We start from the raw sequence: 14314 nt of genomic DNA, 5'->3' as shown, positions 1-14314 counted from the left end.
TCCCCAATCCGGGTATGCATGGCACTCCTCATCTCTATCCTGGTATGCATGGCACTCCTCATCCCTATCCTGGTATGCATGGCTCCCTCATCCGCAATCCTGGAATACATGGTACCCCTCATCCCTATCCTGCTATGTATGGCACCCCTCTTCCTGGTATGCATGGCACCCCTCATCCTCAATCCCGGAATGCATGGCACCCCTCATTTCCAATCCCGGTATGCATGGCTCGCTCATCCCCAATCCCGGTATGCATGGCACCCCTCATCCCCAATCCTGGTATGCATGGCTCCCTCATCCCAAATCCTGGTATGCATGGTACCCCTCATCCCCAATCCTGGTATGCATGGCTCCCTCATCCCAAATCCTGGTATGCATGGTACCCCTCATCCCAAATCCTGGTATGCACTGCCCCCTCATCTACAATCCTGGTATTATGGCTCCCTGATCCCCAATCCTGGTATGCATGGCACCCCTCATGCCTAATCCTGGTATGAATGGCACCCCTCATCCCCATTCCTGGTATGCATGGCACCCCTCATCCCCAATCCTGGTATGCATGGCACCCCTCATCCCCAATCCTGGTATGCATGGCACCCCTCATCCCCAATCCTGGTATGCATGGCACCCCTCATCCCCAATCCTGGTATGCATGGCACCCCTCATCCCCAATCCTGGTATGCATGGCACCCCTCATCCCCAATCCTGGTATGCATGGCTCCCTCATCCCCAATCCTGGTATGCATGGCACCCCTCATCCTCAATCCTGGTATGTATGGCTCCCTCACCCCCATCCTGGTATGCATGATACTCCTCATCAGTATCGTGGCATGCAAGGCACTCCTCATTCCTATCCTGGTATGCATGGGCCCCTCATCCCCTATCCTGGTATACATGGTACCCCTCATCCCTATCCTGGTATGTATGGTACCCCTCTTCCCGGAATGCATAACACCCCTCATTCCCTATCCCGGTAAGCATGGCACCCCTCATCCCCAATCCCGGTATGCATGGCGTCCCTCATCCCCAATCCCGGTATGCATGGCACGCTTCATCCCCAATCCCTGTATGCATGGCTCCCTCATCCCCAATCCTGGTATGCATGGCACTCCTCATGCCTAATCCTGGTATGCATGGCACCCCTCATCCCCAATCCTGGTATGCATGGCACCCCTCATCCCCAATCCTGGTATGCATGGCACCCCTCATCCCCAATCCTGGTATGCATGGCTCCCTCATCCCCAATCCTGGTATACATGGTACACCTCATCCCCAATCCTGGTATGCATGGCACCCCTCATCCTCAATCCTGGTATGCATGGCTCCCTCATCCCCAATCCTGGTATGCATGGCTCCCTCACCCCCATCCTGGTATGCATGACATTACTCATCCTTATCCTGGTATGCATGGCACTCCTCATCCCTATCCTGGTATGCATGGGCCTCTCATCCCCAATCCTGGTATACATGGTACCCCTCATCCCTATCCTGGTATGTATGGTACCCCTCTTCCTGGTATGCATGGCACCCCTCATCCTCAATCCCGGAATGCATGGCACCCCTCATCCCCAATCCCGGTATGCATGGCTCCCTCATCCACAATCCTGGTATGCATGGTACCCCTCTTCCCCAATCCTGGTATGCATGGTACCCCTCATCCCCAATCCCGGTATGCATGGCACCCCTCATCCCCAATCCTGGTATGCATGGCTCCCTCATCCCAAATCCTGGTATGCATGGTACCCCTCTTCCCCAATCCTGGTATGCATGGCTCCCTCATTCCCAATACTGGTATGCATGGTACCCCTCATCCCCAATCCTGGTATGCATTGCCCCCTCATCTCCAATCCTGGTATTATGGCTCCCTCATCCCCAATCCTGGTATGCATGGCACCCCTCATGCCTAATCCTGGTATGCATGGCACCCCTCATCCCCAATCCTGGTATGCATGGCACCCCTCACCTCCAATCCTGGTATGCATGGCACCGCTCATCCCCAATCGTGGTATGCATGGCTCCCTCAACCCCAATCCTGGTATACATGGTACCCCTCATCCCTATCCTGGTATGCATGGCACCCCTCATCCTCAATCCTGGTATGCATGGCTCCCTCATCCCCAATCCTGGTATGTATGGCTCCCTCACCCCCATCCTGGTATGCATGATACTCCTCATCCATATCCTGGTATGCATGGCACTCCTCATCCCTATCCTGGTATGCATGGGCCCCTCATCCCCTATCCTGGTATACATGGTACCCCTCATCCCTATCCTGGTATGTATGGTACCCCTCTTCCTGATATGCATGACACCCCTCATCCTCAATCCCGGAATGCATGGCACCCCTCATCCCCAATCCTGGTATGCATAGCTCACTCATCCGCAAACCTGGTATGCATGGCTTGCTCATCCCCAATCCTGGTATGCATGGCACCCATCATCCCCAATCCTGGTATGCATGGCTCCCTCATCCCCAATCCTGATATGCATGGCTCCGTCGTCCCCAATCCCGGTATGCATGGTACCCCTCATCCCCAATCCCGGTATGCATGACTCCCTCATCCCAAATCCCGGTATGCATGGCTCGCTCATCCCGAATCCCGGGTATGCATAGTACCCTCGTCCCCAATCCTCGTATGCATGGTACGCCTCATCCCCAATCCCGGTAAGCATGGCTCCCTCATCCCTAATCCGGGTATCATGGCTCCCTCATCCCCTATCCTGGTATGCATGGCACCCCTCATCCCCAATCCTGGTATGCATGGCACCCCTCATCCCCAATCCTGATATGTATGGCTCCCTCACCCCCATCCTGGTATGCATGACACTCCTCATCCCAATCCTGGTATGCATGGCACTCCTCATCCCTATCCTGGTATGCATGGGCCCCTCATCCCCAATCCTGGTATACATGGTACCCCTCATCCCTATCCTGGTATGTAAGGTACCCCTCTTCCTGGTATGCATGACACCCCTCATCCCCATTCTCTGTATGCATGGCCCCCTCATCTCCAATCCTGGTATGCATGGCACCCCTCATCCCCAATCCTGGTATGCATGGCTCCCTCATCCCCAATCCTGGTATGCATTTCTCCCTCATCCCCAATCCTGGTATGCATGGTAACCCTCATCCCCAATCCTGGTATGCATGGCTCGCTCATCCCCAATCCCGGTATGCATGGCTCCCTCGTCCCAAATCCTGGTGTGCATGATACCCCTCATGCCTAATCCTGGTATGCATGGCACCCCTCATCCCCAATCCTGGTATGCATGGCACCCCTCATCCCCAATCCTGGTATGCATGGCACCCCTCATCCCCAATCCTGGTATGCATGGCTCACTCATCCCCAATCCTGGTATACATGGTGCCCCTCATCCCCAATCCTGGTATGCATGGCTCCCTCTTCCTCAATCCTGGTATGTATGGCTCCCTCACCCCCATCCTGGTATGCATGGCACTCCTCATCCCTATCCTGGTATGCATGGCACTCCCCATCCCTATCCTGGTATGCATGTGCCCCTCATCCCCAATCCTGGTATACATGGTACCCCTCATCCCTATTCTGCTATGTATGGTACCCCTCTTACTGGTATGCATGGCACCCCTCATCCTCAATCCCGGATTGCATGGCACCCCTCATTTCCAATCCCGGTATGCATGGCTCCCTCATCCCCAATCCTGGTATGCATGGCACACTCATCCCAAATCCTAGTATGCATGTTATCCCTCATCCCCAATCTTGGTATGCATGGCTCCCTCATCCCCAATCCTGGTATGCATGTCACCCCTCATCCCCAATCCTAGTAAGCATGACACCCCTCATCCTCAATCCTGGTATGCATGGCTCACTCATCCCCAATCCTGGTATACATGGTGCCCCTCATCCCCAATCCTGGTATGCATGGCACACCTCATCCCCAAACCTGGTATGCATGGCTCCCTCATCCCCAATCCCGGTATGCATGGCACCCCTCATCCCCAATCCCGGTATGCATGGTACCCCTCATCCCCAATCATGGGATGCATGGCTCTCTCATCCCCAATCCTGGTATCATGGCTCCCTCATCCCCAATCCTGGTATGCATGACACCACTCATGCCTAATCCTGGTATGCATGACACCACTCATGCCTAATCCTGGTATGCATGGCAACCCTCATCCCCAATCCCGGTAAGCATGGCACCCCTCATCCCCAATCCTGGTATGCATGGCACCCCTCATCCTCAATCCTGGTATGCATGGCTCACTCATCCCCAATCCTGGTATACATGGTGCCCCTCATCCCCAATCCTGGTATGCATGGCACACCTCATCCCCAATCCTGGTATGCATGGCTCCCTCATCCCCAATCCTGGTATGCATGGCTCCCTCATCCCCAATCCTGGTATGCATGGCACTCCTCATCCCTATCCTGGTATGCATGGCACTCCTCATCCCTATCCTGTTATGCATGGGCCCCTCATCCCCAATCCTGGTATACATGGTACCCCTCATACCTATCCTGGTATGTATGGTACCCCTCTTCCTGGTATGCATGGCACCCCTCATCCTCAATCCTGGAATGCATGGCACCCCTCATTTCCAATCCCGGTATGCATGGCTCCCTCATCCCCATTCCCGGTATGCATGGCTTGCTCATCCCCTATCCTGGTATGCATGGCACTCCTCATCCCTATCCTGGTATGCATGGCACTCCTCATCCCTATCCTGGTATGCATGGGCCCCTCAACCCCAATCCTGGTATACATGATACCCCTCATCCCTATCCTGGTATGTATGGTACCCCTCTTCCTGGTATGCAAGGCACCCCTCATCCCAATTCTGGTATGTATGGCCTCCTCATCCCAGATACCTGGTATGCATGGCACCCAATCCCTCATCCTAGTATGCATGGCACTCCTCATCCTTATCCTGTTATGCATGGTACCCCTCATCCTGGTATGCATGGCATCCCATCCCTCATCCTGGTATGCACGTTGCCCCGCATTCCTATCCTGGTATGTATGGTACCCCTCATCCCTATTCTGGTATGCATGGCACCCCTCACCCCCCAATCCTGGTATGCATGGTCCCCTCACCCCCCAATCCTGGTATGCATGGTACTCCTCATCCTGGTATGCATGGTCCCCTCACTCCCCAATCCTGGTATGTGTGGTACCCCTCACCCCCCAATCCTGGTATGTGTGGTACCCCTCATCCCACAATCTTGGTATGTGTGGCCCCCCTCACCCCCCAATACTGGTATGTGTGGCCCCCTTATACCTTTCACGCTGTACACACATACAAAAAAATAAACACTTATACTCACCTTTTTTCCCTGTGCTCCAGCGCTGTGGTGTCCTGTTCTGCCGGAGGCCGGGGGAGGAATGTGGCGCCAGAGTATGCGCGTGCCCATACCGCACTGAGAGGCGCCATTTTGCTGAAGACACACTGCAAGTGTGTCTTCAGTAAAATTGCGCCGGATAGCGGTATGCTCATGCGCTGATCCGACGCCTCACTCCTGCCCCGGTCTCCGGCGAAGAGAGGCATCACGGCAACGCTCCTCCCGGTCAGGTAAGTATCTAATATGGCGCCGGAGATCGCGACATGCGTTCAGTGTCTACGCATACCGCGATCTCCGGCGCCATACACTCCTCTTACCTGTAACGGCTGGATGCGTGCTTCTGTCTGGAGCTAGAAAAAAGAGAGGGGTCGCTCACTGGTCTATTCGGGTGCTCTGAAGAAAAGAGTAATCTCAATTGCAAAAAGAACTTCGGCACGCCATACATGAATATATAAGAAATATTGTATCTAGACTAATGTCACTTTGAAAAATGAAGTTTTTTTGCGCATAATTTGGCCAATTTATGTGTGCCCATCAACCACGACAAGGTCACCTTCGTATGATGGGAAACTACGCTACGCTACCACTGGATATGCCACTCTTGGGCTGTAAGCCTGTATGGACAATATGTCTCTGCTTGGGCTTTTAACCTACAATGTATGGGCTGGTAGAGCTAGTTAAAACCACCTGTGACTGAATGGGAGGGACACATGGTCAGAAAAAAGGCTGTCAAACTTCTAATAGTGTGAACACGTACCTGCTGCAATGCTCCAGGAGCGGGATCCCAAAAATGATTAATAGAAAAAAGAGAGGGGTCGCTCACTGGTCTATTCGGGTGCTCTGAAGAAAAGAGTAATCTCAATTGCAAAAAGAACTTCGGCACTCCATACATGAATATATAAGAAATATTGTATCTAGACTAATGTCACTTTGAAAAATGAAGTTTTTTTGCGCATAATTTGGCCAATTTATGTGTGCCCATCAACCACGACAAGGTCACCTTCGTATGATGGGAAACTACGCTACGCTACCACTGGATATGCCACTCTTGGACTGTAAGCCTGTATGGACAATATGTCTCTGCTTGGGCTTTTAACCTACAATGTATGGGCTGGTAGAGCTAGTTAAAACCACCTGTGACTGAATGGGAGGGACACATGGTCAGAAAAAAGGCTGTCAAACTTCTAATAGTGTGAACACGCACCTGCTGCAATGCTCCAGGAGCGGGATCCCAAAAATGATTAATAGAAAAAAGAGAGGGGTCACTCACTGGTCTATTCGGGTGCTCTGAAGAAAAGAGTAATCTCAATTGCAAAAAGAACTTCGGCACTCCATACATGAATATATAAGAAATATTGTATCTAGACTAAGGTCACTTTGAAAAATTAAGTTTTTTTGCGCATAATTTGGCCAATTTATGTGTGCCCATCAACCACGACAAGGTCACCTTCGTATGATGGGAAACTACGCTACGCTACCACTGGATATGCCACTCTTGGACTGTAAGCCTGTATGGACAATATGTCTCTGCTTGGGCTTTTAACCTACAATGTATGGGCTGGTAGAGCTAGTTAAAACCACCTGTGACTGAATGGGAGGGACACATGGTCAGAAAAAAGGCTGTCAAACTTCTAATAGTGTGAACACGTACCTGCTGCAATGCTCCAGGAGCGGGATCCCAAAAATGATTAATAGAAAAAAGAGAGGGGTCACTCACTGGTCTATTCGGGTGCTCTGAAGAAAAGAGTAATCTCAATTGCAAAAAGAACTTCGGCACTCCATACATGAATATATAAGAAATATTGTATCTAGACTAATGTCACTTTGAAAAATGAAGGTTTTTTGCGTATAATTTGGCCAATCTGTCTGGAGCTAGACTGTGCATCGAGCATGTGCAGTCTATAAAGGCTTCAGACAGAGATAAGCATCCCCGGTTATATTATAGATTATCCTCTACATGAGTGGTCGATAAACAGAGATCACTCCAGGAACAAGGTGTCTAATAGTTTGCAAGGTGAGAATGGAACCCAAGGTAACCTCCAAGCATCTAAAGGCCTCTATCACATTTTCTAATATTAATGTTATATTAATATTAATGTTCATGAGTCCACCATCAGGAGGACACTGATCAACAATGCATGACAAGATCACAAGGAGAAAGCTACTGCTCTCCAAAATGAAGAGCAGTTTGCTAAAGATTACCTGGACAAACCAAAAGGCTACTAGAATAATATTTTGTGGACAGAGGAGACCAAAATAAAGCTTTTCGGTATAAATAAGAATGTTATGATTGGAGAAAAAACATAGCATCTCTGAAACACAGTGCTAGTATTATCATGGTTTGGAGCTGTTTAGCTGCATCTGGGACAGGATAACTAGCCATCATTGATAGAACAATGAATTCTGAATTTTATCTGCAAATTCTAAAGGAAAATGTGAGGTCATCTGTCCATGAGTTGAATCTCAAGAGACCTTGGGTCATGTAATGTCAGTGGGGAGATGCAGTTTGACTGAATGTCATACTGATTGATGTGCTGAACTCAATCAGTGGCTCTGCAAAACATTGCAGCTACGATCACGTAGTGTAATTGTTGGCTTTGTTTGCTGGTTTGTGTCTGCAGCTGCCTCTTGGTACTGTACTGCCGACAGGAGCCAGGATTAAGAACTAGCAATGACATTATGTGAGCGATACCGCAATGTCCGTGCAGAGCTACTGAGTTCGGGCAGTGCTCACTTGAGCACTATCAATCAAGATATGACAGCGCTCATTATGCAAATTCAGGAGGTAAAATGGTGCACAGAGCACTTGCCCACACAAAGAGTGCACTGAAGCATCCTAATTTACATGTAAAATACATATTTTTTTAAAGCAATTAAGCCACTAAAGTACTATGGGTAAGATTTTTATAGGAAAAAATAGTCAATTCATTAAGACTGGTGTTTCCTTTGCCAGTCTTAAAGAAAATCTTTCACCATTTTTTCAGGTTGAACTGGGCACACAATATAATAGTGGCTGCAGTGAAGAATATTTTTTTTACATTTCACCTCTTCATCTCTCCATTGCCAAGATATTAGCAACTAAAATATGATGATTGTATAGTTCTTCTGATTCTCTTTGTCACTTAATCTATGTGCAGGGCATTGCAGTAGCTTAGCTACCCATGGTTACGACCAGTCATATAGTGGCAGTTGGTTACCTGTTAGTGGGGGTAACCAGGGATATCTAAGCTACTGCATGGCCCTGAACATGGGGCAAGTGACAAAGAGAATCAGAAGAATTATACTACATTTCTAAATGGAGGTATTTGCTATTATTATTATTACACCTACTACATATTGGGAAAGGATGTTGGAGATGGGAATACCCCTTTAATCAAAAAGAGTCAAGCGACATCAGAATTACCATATCACATTCAGGCCTATGATTGAAGACGGTATATACTGTATAGATCTGAGGTCATTGCCAAGCCATTAAGCAAGCTTTGATAATGTACTGACAGAAAACTGAAGAGGCTGCCAAGAAAGCAGCTCTATTGGAAGGTCATTTACTGTGCGGAAACTTTTTATAGTAATTGTACCTTTATCCTTTACTAGGTGAAGCATTCATTCAATGTAAAGATTCTTTTTTGCTTTAATGTAACAAATATAAAAGCTTTTACTTTACTGTCTATAACCTTGTTATTATACGTGACATTGTGAGGTAAAAACTGGAGTTTTATCAAGAATAACATCAGCATTTTATCATGCACACATATTAAAGTGGAGTGTAACTCATGCGTTGCCCCTGGATCTGGGTGTCCTCTGGCGTCTGTGTCTCTACGTGTGCACATGTCATCGGGTCATCTGCCTATGTCATCGGGTCATCTGCCTGAAGAGGTGGATCACGTGGCGCAGATGCCGGATGTCCTCCGGATTTTCCCGAACAACGGTTGCGTCACAGAACTTCTGGTCTATGTCTATTGGCTGCAATTCCATTCTTAAACCCCCGCCTTCTGTTTGGTGCCACCCCCTGACGAAGGCTTATGCCAAAACATGCATCGGGGTGGGCGCCACACAAGTCTTTTGGACTATACAGGTAATAACTAGATATATACTGTTGTCAGCTCCTATTGTAGACCCTGATTACGCACAAGCACTTTTATTTATTTATTTTACTCACTTACATAGCACAATTAATTCCACTGCGTTTTACAGACATTATCATCACTGTCCCCATTTGGGCTCACAATCTACATTCCCTATCAGTATGTCTTTGGGGTGAGGGAGGAAACTGGAGAACCCAAAGGAAACTCATGCAAACACAGGGAGAACATACAAACTCCTTGCAGATGTTGTCCTTGGTTGGATTTGAACACAGGACCCCAGCGCTGCAAGGCTTCAGTGCTAACCACTGAGCCACCATGCTCCCTTTTGTTGGAGATCTATATTTGGATCATGTACAAGCACTTATACATTAAGTCTATCTAACAGTCCTCAGTCGGAGATATTACCACTTACCATTATATAATTTAACAATTAGTGTATTATGGTATACTTATTTTCTCCGCTCTGATATTTTATATATTAGGTTTTCTCTTACCAATACTTTGTCCTGTGTCCGGGAGTTTTTTTAGTTGACATTGATTGTATTTTAACTATTGTATGTAAATAGATGTGTGCGCCTGTTCCTGCAGTGCCTCCCTCTTACCTAACCATGTATTCATTAAAGGTTTTTTATTTGCATCTTATGCATACTCTCTGACTGTTTTTGTTTGGTTGTTCTTTATGGGTTTTGCTATTTCCTCAGAATGGTCTTGCATTTATATGTCTGGTGAATATATGAATGATAATAACCACTAAGCACATATAGGTTTGTACCGAAGTATATTTTCATATATTATTTTGCTGTATCCAAGTATCTTATTCTACACATATAAAAAAAATATGGAGCGGATTCATCAAGACTGGAATTTGAACAGTCTTGATTCAGGTTTATCTCCCGTGCACCAGCATCAGAAATGTAATCTTGTCATCGAACTGTGTGCATTTCTGTGATAACTTACACCACTTTTGTAGAGTAAATTATGATGAATTTCTAAGGCCATGATCGATCGTAACACCCCCGCAAAGCTCTTTTCCCACTTTTCAAAAAGCTGGAATAAAAATACCAGAAGTACAAAATGAGGAAACACTGTATTTTGCTCCATTTCAGTTTTGCACCATATGCTGGTACAAACTGATGAATTAGTCTCTGTGTATATTTTTTAATGCGCCAGTACAGAAAGAGGATTGTACTCGTTATATAGCTATTAGAGATGAGCGAACCCGAACTTAAAAGTTCGGTGTTCATACCGGACAGTTAGAGTCTGGTGATAAACGCCAAACAGGGACTTTCCCCGAAAGTCCGTTGCAATGTTTGGAAATGTTTGAAAAATGATTGCACGCATCATATTTGCATAATAGTTGTTAATTATTCCTGTTTTCTGTTGCTCTCAACAAGTTTTTGAAAACTGTGCAGGGCTAAGTGGGTGGTTAGCTGAACTGAGACTTGTGCTAGTAATGAATTCCTCAATATATTTAAATGATGACTTTTTGGCAGCATGCAACTTTTAAAGGGATATTCCCATCTCCAAGATCCTATCCCAATATGTAATAGGTTTAATAAAAATAATAATATTAGCAAATACCTCCAATTAGAAATGTAATATAGTTTTTCTGATTTGCTATGTCTCTTTCCTTGTGTGCAGGCATTGCAGCACCTTAGTTATCCATGGTTATGACCACTAGAAACTAGCTAAATTACTATTAGTGGTCGTAACCATGGATACCTAAGGTCCTGCAATGCCTGCACATGAGGAAAGAGACATAGCAAATTTAGAAGAACTATACTACATTTCTAATTGGAGGTATTTGGTAATATTATTATTACACCTACTACGTATTAGGCTAGAATCTTGGAGATGGGAATATCCCTTTAAGGGTGATGTGGAGGGTGCTTAGACTCTTACTGAATACTGATTTATTAAAAGGGTATTCCCATCCAGCATTCCTATAACATTTTGGTCAGTTTGAAGATGACCTACAGGACTCTGTTTTCCCAAAATTAAAGGAGCAAGTGTCCTATTAGCATGTAATTCTGTACGGCTCTGCTCCCAGCCAAGAAGGGAACTGTAGCAAAGCTCCATTCAAGTTATTGGATCTCTATTATAGTTCCAAAATCAATGAAAGAGCCAAAGAATAAGTTAGGATGTCCAGTACTTTCATATTGATGGCCTACTTATGCACGCAGCTTGTATGGGAGGCAGGGGCCCTCCAGGGAATTCACAGATTCTCCAGTAGGCCAGTCCAAGTCTATGCAGATCAGTAGTGTATTTGTTTCAGATATTTTTTCTTCACCTTCAAAAGCATGAAAAATTCTTTAATTTCTTAAAAAAAATTAACATAGTAAGTGCATAAGTGCCTATCCTTAGCTAAGTTATTAGGAGTCAATCACATGACCATATTTCACTGCTTGCATGTGTTACTTCTGTATTTTTCACAGATAGAACACTTAGCTTGGAGCTCATTCAAGTTCTCCTTCTTCTCCACACCTGTGATGCAGCAGAATCGGATCACAGTAAACTGATACTCAGCTCTAACTCTGACAGATTTCGAGCCGAGTGTCATTAGCATAATTGATCCAGTTCTCTTGCATAAGAGAATCAATGTTTGTGTGACCCCGGCCTTATTGTCTGTGGGGCTTTTCATATACTGTGTTTTCTTTTGGACCAAATGATTGTGATAAATTAAAAAACTGCAAATATGTTCCATTTTTATTTGATTCACGGATCAAACACGTCAATGGGTCTGTGAAATTAACGTATAACACACAGGTACCTTCCATGTGTCATCTGTGTGTTCTCCGTTTCCTACCCATTAAAGGGAATCTGTCACCACTTTGGAGTTATCAGACCACTACTATGGGCATACAGGTTATAAAAAAGTAAATCTATACTTACCTGTATGGCCCATGGTAGAGGTCCTGTTGCAGAGAAAAGCCAAGCCTGTTGAAAACCATAAAGGTAAAACTACTTTTCTCTGCAATCAGACCTCTGCTATGGGCCATACAGGCAAGTATAGATGTACTTTTCAATAACCTGTATGCCCATAGTAGTGGTCTGATAACTCCAAAGTGGTGACAGATTCCCTTTAATGGGTAGGAGAAGCTTGAGAATGTTTTTTTTCCATAAGGTAACAATGGATGCCAAATTTATGGAAAAATATACAAGTTGACCAAACACTGATGAAAATCTATTCTAGAAAAATAATTAAAATCTTGTTCAATGCACAGATTGTAATCCTTGGTATTTTTTTTTACAGTCAAGAAAACAATGGACATTTGAATGAGACCTATGGTTCTGATGCAGTATAGATAGATTCCAATGGCATCCAGCAAAACTAAAGTAATGGAGATTTTGATGTAATTGGAGGATGAAACATAACCATTGGGACAGAGTTACTGGTGTGATATACGAGGGGAGGTATGTGTCACTCAGGTTGCTCTCCTCTGTGAACTGAATCCTACTTAATTTCTACCAGCATATTATATGCGGGGGGTTAACTCTCTTAAAGAATGTGGTTTTATGGGAATGGCAAAGAAGGTGGGAGGCCATTCCCCTACCTCCCCTCAGGGGTGTGGCTGAGCAAGGTTTAAATGCTCAGTCCTGTTTTTTTTCTGTGTTGGTAAGTCTGGAGAGACAAGTCTCCAGGCTGTGTAACATCAACTCAGAGAGGAGTTGAAGGTGCTGCAAAGTGGTGCAGGGCAACCCGCACACATATGGACTGTGTTACTGAAGCGCCCCCTGGGCCAGTGTTGTTTGGGGGATACCCGGAGCCGGATCAGATGGGGGTTGTAGTCTCCGAGTGGCGGTGACCCGGTCCGTGCCCAGGGTGTCAAGCTCAGTGTGTGGCAGTCCTTACAGATGTTATTAGTGTTCTTTGTGTCGACTACGCCACCCGTTGATTTGCGGTCAATACGGCCGCCGCTGCAGCAGGGTCCGCTGAGGCTGGTGGTGCTTGTGCAGCTCTGGTAGTATAACCCCCAACGGGAGGGGTATAGCCTCAGGGGGTCAGGTGTAGAGGATGGTGGTAGTGGTGGTGCAGTGTGGATGTTAAGAAGACTCCGAGCCGGGCTGTGCAGTTCAGGGTTTTTACTTACTGCTGTTCTTGTGGTCACTCTGGCCTTAAGTGACCGCCCGAGCCGTGCTGCGTCCACCAGGTCTTGGACTCGGCCAACCCCCAGGTGATTCTGGAGCGTGGTCCTGAGCTCCCTTTCTGACTTGTCCTTCTCTCTGGCCTTCCCCACCAGGGATCCACCTAAGTCCGGCTCCCTCGGGCCTCTTGTTGGTAAACCCTTGTCTCTGGGTTCCCTGACCCTATTCTTGGTTTGCCTTCCGGGTGGATTTAGTGGGTGGTCGTGGCAGATCCTGCCCACGACCTCCGGTCTCTGGCTAAGGTGTGCTGTAGCCTCCACCAGCTTGGGATCCGGTACCCTGTTGCCAACTCTTCACCCTCTGATCTAATTTTGGGTTCTTGGAGTTCCCTCTTCTCCCCCTTCTGGGTCCTTCTTTCTCCTCTCTCTCTGCTTCTCAGGCTCTCTCAGACTGACCAAACCTCTACAAAAGACTGACGTCTCACAGACTGACCCTGATCTAAGATGGTTCCCACCTTATATACTCCCTCTATGTGTGAGCTCAGGTGACCAGCACCCAATGAGCTCCTAGCTTTACCCAGGCTGCTCCCCCTATCTGCCCCTACACTACTGGGATGTTCCACCCCCCTCCCACTCCAGCCAGGAACAGACACTGTCGTACCTGCACATAAACTGGTGGGAGTACCGTCGGTCTGTTCCTTGGAAATAGGATGTGTGTAGTGCATGCAGCTAACTGAGCTCAGTTCCACACTCCATCCTTACCCGGGAGTGGAATATCACACCTCTGGGTTGAGGTGCAATACCCCTGTAGCAGCCGAAT

This window comes from Phyllobates terribilis, unplaced genomic scaffold, assembly GCF_046119375.1.
Source record: "Phyllobates terribilis strain yellow unplaced genomic scaffold, ASM4611937v1 Scaffold_3__8_contigs__length_932513732, whole genome shotgun sequence".
NCBI classification, from domain to species: Eukaryota; Metazoa; Chordata; class Amphibia; order Anura; family Dendrobatidae; genus Phyllobates; species Phyllobates terribilis.
Note: the sequence above shows the minus strand (reverse complement) of the source record.